Source organism: Mustela lutreola, chromosome 1 (assembly GCF_030435805.1).
Source record: "Mustela lutreola isolate mMusLut2 chromosome 1, mMusLut2.pri, whole genome shotgun sequence".
NCBI classification, from domain to species: Eukaryota; Metazoa; Chordata; class Mammalia; order Carnivora; family Mustelidae; genus Mustela; species Mustela lutreola.
This window is the reverse complement of record NC_081290.1, coordinates 1,351,093-1,358,603: the sequence shown is the minus strand read 5'-3', so window position 1 is coordinate 1,358,603 and position 7,511 is coordinate 1,351,093.

The window sequence follows — 7,511 nt, the reverse complement described above, 5'->3', positions numbered from 1 at the left end:
CCAGAACTTAACATTCCTTGTCCTTAAATATAAGTTAAGGCAAGTGTTCTTCACCCGGGATCTTCAGACCGTGAGGAACCCTTGGATAGAATGCAGAGGTCTGTAAGCTTAGATGGGGGAAATTACGCACTGATCCATGTCAGTAAACTCTACTCAAATCTGGCATCTCCCTCAACAGAAATGCAGAGCACAAAGAACGGCAATGTTGGAAGAACCTAAGACTTTATCCTCCATAAGAACACCACAGGTATCTCCATACTCATGTCAACTGTTAGAGCTGTCTTAAAATGTCATTTACGTTCATCATTATTAGAAAGTCGGGCAACTGTTACATCTGTCACTACATTTTTTTTAGTCTTGTGTGTTAATCAGCATATATATTATCGTATTACAACTGATTTTTAGTATCTTGGTAGCTTTACTTCCTTTGTCATCCTCTGCCTATTCTTTTGTGTTCAGGAACATTATTTCGAGAATGGATCTGTGAGCTTTCCACACTGCCAAAGGGCTCAAAGAACAAAGGCAATGCTCATGTGCCATTTTCGGCTTGCGCCCCACCGCAGCCGCCCGGCCTCCCTGCCCCGCGGTCCCGCCCTCTCCACAGCTTCTCTGCCTTGCTCTGTGCCCCGCAAGTGTGTCCTCTGTGGCTCAACATCCACGCTTCCTTCTACCTCTTCTGTCTTGAGGACAAATGACTCTCTCCCACCCCCACCCTGCCTTGCCAGGCTTCTGGTAGAGGCTGCGTTTCCCTGTGGCCCCAGCTCCCGCGGGTCAGCCTGCCGGACGGCACCATCTCTCTCCAGGCCCCACTAGCTTCATTCTTGAGCCTGGCTCCTTCCTGCTGTCACTAGTCCCTCAGTATTTTACCCGTGTTGGTTCTTCCACTCACCCACCCTCCAGGAAATAGTGGCTGCGTTCAACTCTTCGCAGCTGAAAGTCTTTTGAGAACAACCTCCATTTCCTGCGAGCCCCAATCCACGCGCGGGCACGAGGCTCGCCTGGTTTGCAAACTGAACCAGCAAGGATACGACTACGTTCTCTTTGGGGGACGGGGGAAGGCATCGGAGTGCCCTGAAAAACTCCCTGCGCCAGCTAAGATGGGAACCCGGCCAAGCGATGCTGAGAAAAGGTCCCACCTGAGCTGAACGTGTGAACAACCGGCGGGGGTGAGTCCGGGGTAAAGGGGCGGCGAGGTTCCTGCCGGAGGCGGCGGCAGCCTTCTCGGAGACACAAGGGAGGAGAGCGCTGCTGGAGGCTCTTCTGCAACGGCACGTGTTCCGTCGCCCGGACCGAGCCCAGGCTGCAGAAAGGAAGGAAGGAAGCCTTTCCGTAGGGAGACGGAAGACGAGAGAGGCTCTGCGTAAGTGAGATCGCTGCTGGACAGATGCACAGCTGCACAGTCCCCGCACCCGCCAGGGGGAAGCTCCCAGGCATCTGATTTCCCAAGGCCTCACTGACAGGCAAAAGAGAAACTAGATCAAGTCCTGCTTGCAAAGAAGATCATTTCTCCTAAGATGTTTCTCGGCACTTGCCCTCCCCTCTAATTCCCCAGGACCGCGCGGGCTGACAGCACACTGATAGGGAAGAATGAACGGCGGAGACGGGCAGCAGGAAGCGGAGAGAGGAAGGAAGCCTGCCAGGGGCACACTCCCATGTAGCAGCGTGTGCTCGAGACAGATAACGCCAGCCAGCCCAGGCGGCGCTCACACCAAAGGGCATGTTGCAGGTAGCAAGACGAATTGCCATTGTCGAGGATGTCTTTGTTTGTTCCCGACAGCCGCTGACTCTATCTCCCTCTCGTGATGAAGCCGCCCGGAGCAGGTTTCTAACGGGCTCTGCCCTCTGGAGATGACGGTGCTGTTAGGGAGAGAAAAATGAGCCTGAGCGCCTGTGTCCGGAAGCCAACACACACTTGGCTTAGGGACGACGCACTAAACACTGGTTAGAAGCAAAATCTATGGGAAACAATAGCTACACGGTGTTTTCTTTTCTTTTTTTTTTTTTTTTTTTTAAGATTTTATTTATTTGACAGAGAGAGATCACAAGCAGGCAGAGAGGCAGGCAGAGAGAGAGGAGGAAGCAGGCTCCCTGCTGAGCAGAGAGCCCGATGCGGGCCTCGATCCCAGGACCCTGAGATCATGACCTGAGCCAAAGGCAGCAGCTTAACCCACTGAGCCACCCAGGCGCCCTACACGGTGTTTTCACCAGGTCGTTCCTGCAGTCCAGCCCAGCGGATCTGAACTACCACTGCCCCCCGACTGTCTCATATCATGAATCGTGTCAGCAGTGGCCTTCCGTGGCGTTCCTCCCGACCCCCTTAGAGCAAACCTGGGACGCCAGAAGAGCGCCGTGTGGAAAAGTTTACACGAGAAATCTGCCACCAGTTTTTTTTCTTAAACCTAAATATAGAAATCGTTTTAATATCTTTCTAGAAATATCGGAAATACACAAACAATATCTTTTGGGTAATCATTACGTCTATGTCTGCTAAAACTTTGCATCAAAGTTTTTTCAAGGTAATTTGGAGAAGGAAACCTCAAATTCTCCCTGCACCAGACTCTGCTCACGACCATTTCAGACACCTTAAAGTTGTTTGGGTCGTGGCTGCCAGGGCCTGGAGGAGGGAGAAACTGGGCTGCTGCTCAGCGGGCATGAAGTTTCAGTCACATGAGCTCTAGAGATGAGCCGCTCGGCCCCTGACCTGCCCTCCCCAAGACTGCGCCAGACACCCACAGATTAATGAAGACGGCAGATCTCGCGTTGGGTGTCCTTACCACAATACAAAAAAAAAAATAATAATAATTTATTTGGAGGTTCTGGTTGTGTCTGAGGCAACGTAGAACAAAAGTACCAGTCCAGACTTGGTAACAAGCAGATCTGGGCACACGGGCGCCAGCTTTGGCAGTGATCACCTTCTGGGAATGAACAGAGTCTGGCTGAGTCCCCAGAACACTGAACTAGACTTCCCCCAATTAATATTCCCATTCTTTCTCTCTCCCTGTCTCTCTTTCTCTCCCTCCCTCTCTCTCCCCAACACCCACCCCAATTCCTCCTCTTCACACAATAGCAAAGGTCAGAAAAGTTACAAAGAACCTTTTCTTTAAATGCAACAGAAATGTAGGTTCCTCCACTATCACCAACCCAAGGATCATCCGTCTCAGTACAGAAAGGCCTCCTTCCCCTGATACAAGACAGTCTCTGGTCGTCCCGCTCTGGCTCTGCCTTTCCTGTCCTGAGAGACCAGGTCTCTGGTCCGCTGTCTTGCTCATCGGCAGGCGTCAGTATGGTGACGGGATTAGCGAAACCGGCCCTGTCCCCGGGCTGTCCGGGTTGGGATCCTGGCTCTGTCTACCACTTACCATATGACCTTGGGTGAGTTATTTAATTTCTTTGTGCCTCAGGGCCCCGTGTGTAAATGGGAATAATAGTTGTTCTATGAAGACGGATTTATATTTTTTTAAGATTTTATTGGAGAGAGAGAGAGAGCATGAGTGTGGGTGGACACAGCCGAGGGAGGAGAGAAGCAGCCTCCCCGCGGAGCAGGGGGCCCAACGCAGGGCTCAGGCTCCATCCCAGGACCCTGAGATCATGACCTGAGCCGAAGGGAGGCGCTTCACCGACTCAGCCACCCAGGCGCCCTAAGAGGAATTTGAGAAGCGCACGGAATAATGAATGCCAGCAAGCGCGGGCTCAGAGTCGGTGCTCGGAAGCGTCGGTTGAATAAACAAATAAAACATAGACCAAGCTCCCTGGTTCCCCACGCCCGGTTCTATCGCTTGCTGCCCAGACGTCTTATCCTGAAAAGTCTCTCCGGGCCTGGCCGGGCCCACCCCTGCCACCATCTGTCCTCTCTCGTGACGAGGGCCCTGGAGAACACGCTCTGCTGGACGCAGGCCCGCGAAAGCGCGTTTCCTCACTTCACGACCAAGTCTCCTTGCCCTTCATCTTCCTGCAAACCCCTTCCTCCCAGACTCACCCCGAGGAGTGAATCGGCCTCTTCCGGGCTCCCACGGCCCCGTGCTGGTCCTCCACTCCCCGAGTCACTCATTCGACAGGAAACCGTCACGTAAGGCGCCAGGCCAGACCCTGGGAGCAGCATTCTAGAGAGACACACAAGAGGCCGCGACAACTTTTTGAGGCATCAGTGGATATACGAATGACTCACGTACGTAGCTGGCCCTCCGCATTCTCTCTCCACGGGAACAGACGGGAAATGTCTCCTAAGGGGTTGTCTGACTTCAGCCTATGACAGGGAAGGGAGGGGGTAACCCATCCCTCTCAGGACACAAGAGAGCGACGGCCCCTTTAGGCTGCTGCATTTCTGCAGCCAGGGGGACCCTGCGGCCCGGGGCACGCAAGCCTCGGCTGCTGCGGGACCGTTTGGGGCTCTGCAGTATTCACTCAAGTGGGTCCCCAGAAATGCCGCGGCAACGGCGGCCCAAGCAGATGAAGCTGTGCCCCAGCAAAGGGGAGAGGGCAAGCAGGGAACTGAAACCAGGCCGCAAATCAAACAAAACTAAGTTACCATCTTGTAAGGAAACTTTACCCTATTGACTCGGGCTACAATCAACGGACCAAGTTGGCCAGTTTTCATTCATTGATTGAAACACACGTAAGCCCTGTGACACTCTGACCAGCTCTGGGCTTATCTTTCTCTTGATATGACCTGGTTCGAGTTACTCAGCATAAGCCCTGAGGATGACTCAGTGCAGACAGCCTCCAGTTCTTTAAGGAGACACAGAGTGTACAAGGCTGAATTTGTGGATCTGGGAAACTGCAAGAAAGGATATTTTACATGTAAGGGGAAAAAAAAACTTCTCAAGCATTGAAGGTCATTGTAAAGCAGGAAAGCGAAAGCTGACCCTGAAAACCCCAAACGCAGGAACTTGGGTGGCCATGACACCAAGCCAGGACTCCGGGAAAGCAGGGCCTCAGCAGAGAGGGGCAAAAGCAGGTACAGGGAGCATGACTGGGAAGAAAGCATTAGGCTTTAAGCCAGAAAACCTGGATTTTAGTCTCATTTGCCTTTTATTAGCTGAATGACTTTGAGAACCCCTTCTTCTCTCCAAGCCTCAGTTTCCACATCACAACAAATGGGAACACTATTAGTTTCTGTCCTAGCAGTTCCTGGGTTTCCCACCAGGATCAGGTCAGCAAGGAGTAGATGAACTCCCAGCAAAGGGCCTGATGTACAGAGAGGCTCAATAAATGTTCTGTTTCTATCTTTAAGTTAGAATGAAATAAATCTGTAACCCAGGAGATCTGCTTACATGTTTCTAACTTGGAATATATTGAAATATACTACCACAAGATTTTCCCATTCCTTTTTAAAATGACGATGATGACAGCTAACACTTTTTGAGCCTGTAAAGGGATAAGTCGGGATCTATACTAAATGCTTGGTATACACTCATTTATTCCTTACATGAGTCCTTTTCTTTTTTTTTTTTTTTTAAGTAAGCTCTACACCCAAATGGGGCTTGAACTCATGACCCTGAGATCAAGAGTCCCATGCTCTACCAACTGACCCAACTAGGCGTCCCCTAACATTATTCCCCATATGGGTCTATCGCTACGGTAGGGAAACAGCCATCGGGAGATTAGGCCACAGCCCTAAGTATAGCAAATAAGTGGCGGGACCATTTTTACTTATTACATATGTATTTATTTAAAAAGTAAAATGGAAAATGTGATCGAGAGGAGAAAGGTATGGAAGATACGCAAACTAACGAGGCTGTATATCCATCGTACTTCTCATCACATTTCCTACCGAAAAGAGAAAGATGCCCCCTCTCAGGGCCACCTCCTCCATTCCTGCCACCTACGGCTTCCCCTGCTGCTGGAGGACCCTGACTTCCAGCTGCCAGCCTTGCCCATGTGTGAGGAGCCAGCCGGGGGCTCCAAAAAGTTGCTCAGCCTTTACCTTGTTGTTTTGTTTTGTTTTGTTTTGACTTTACTTTTTAAATCATGAAGAGATTTCTCAAAAACAGCATATTTTTATTAAGAGGGCGCCATGCCTGTGACTCACATTGACCAAGCTTTGTTACACGGTTGGCTCTGTGAACCTGTTCCTTGACTGTAAATAGCAGTATTACAACAACGGCTGACACGCAGCATTCTTAACGATGTGTCAGCATCACCAAGGTGTCTTATCTACATTGTTTTCCTCAAAACCGCACCAGAACTGTGAAAGAGAAGGAGTAGTATCCCCATTTTAGAGGTGAAGAAACAGGCTTTGAGGATTTAAGTAACTTGCTCAGGGAAACACAGCAGGACTAGAGTTTATGGGTATGGTATTGTCATGGGGAAGAACCCGTCTGCTCTGTCTGCCACCCAAGACCCTGTGAGGCTAAAATAAGACTATGTTTATGAACATTTTATTTAAATGTTCTTTTGGAAGTGAGGAGTAACAAGCGCAACATTTCCGTGCTACCGTTAATTAGGTCAGTCAGCCCAAGTCGAGGGCAGGGATTTGGACGCAGTCAAAGGCCCGGATTTTCAGATGACCATACTGGGTCTGTTTCTGCGCCATAACGGATCCAGCTCCCCATTTTCAGCAGTTTCCCCCTTTGCTCAATTTCTATGGGGGTCAGTAATAGATCTCCCAGAAAGATAAGGAAGCCTAGCTCCGTGGCTACCCAGAAAAAAAAGGCAAAGGTTCCTGGCAGAGCTCTTCAGAAGGGAAGGGGGGCAGCACGGGATCCCGAGATTGAACCCAGAACTAGCACCTCCACATATATTCATTCACATATGTGTATTCACGTTGCTTGCTTTTCCTTCCCACTTATTTTTTTAATTCTCTCTCTCCCAACTAGAATAGGAACTCAACAAGGACAGAGATCTCTTTGCCGATTTCCAGCAGAGTGTTGAGTGAAGGGATTAGTCATGAGAGGTAGCGGGGACAGATCAAGCAGTGGAGACCAGAGCGGCAGAAAGCCCCGAGTGTAGCCATCTTGGTGACATAAAAGAGCCAATATGGTGACAGCTGCAGCAACGCAGAGAGAGTGTGTGAAAGTGAAAGGCGTGGCGTCTGGACTCTGAGACGGGCGAGTCCTCGCTGAAGCCTGTGCCCAGGGTGCAGCCACGGAGGGAGGTTGTACTTCTCAGAATCCAGGAGCGTTCTCATGGCAGTGCCAGAGCACTGTGTAGGACAACTTACCGAGAAAAGAAGCGCACATGAAAAACAGATACGGTCCGCTCCAAGATGATTTCTCCTGAAACATAGGCTATAGAAGGCTTAGAAGTTCACGAGTATGAACTTGGACACAGTGCAAAGATAGCCCTTTGAGATCGGGCTTTTTCATCTGTGATTCTGTGAATCATCAGGGAACCATGGCAAACGGACATCAAGACCCAAGCAGCCGCAGAAAGAATGACGCAAACCTCTCCTCCACGGCCCGCAGAGCCCGCAGCCACGATATTTCTCCAAGCTCTGCGAGGTTGGCAGGAGCCATCCGCATGAGAGGCTCCACCCGAAGGAAGCCCTCACTCGGTCTGCGCAGTCGGACCTT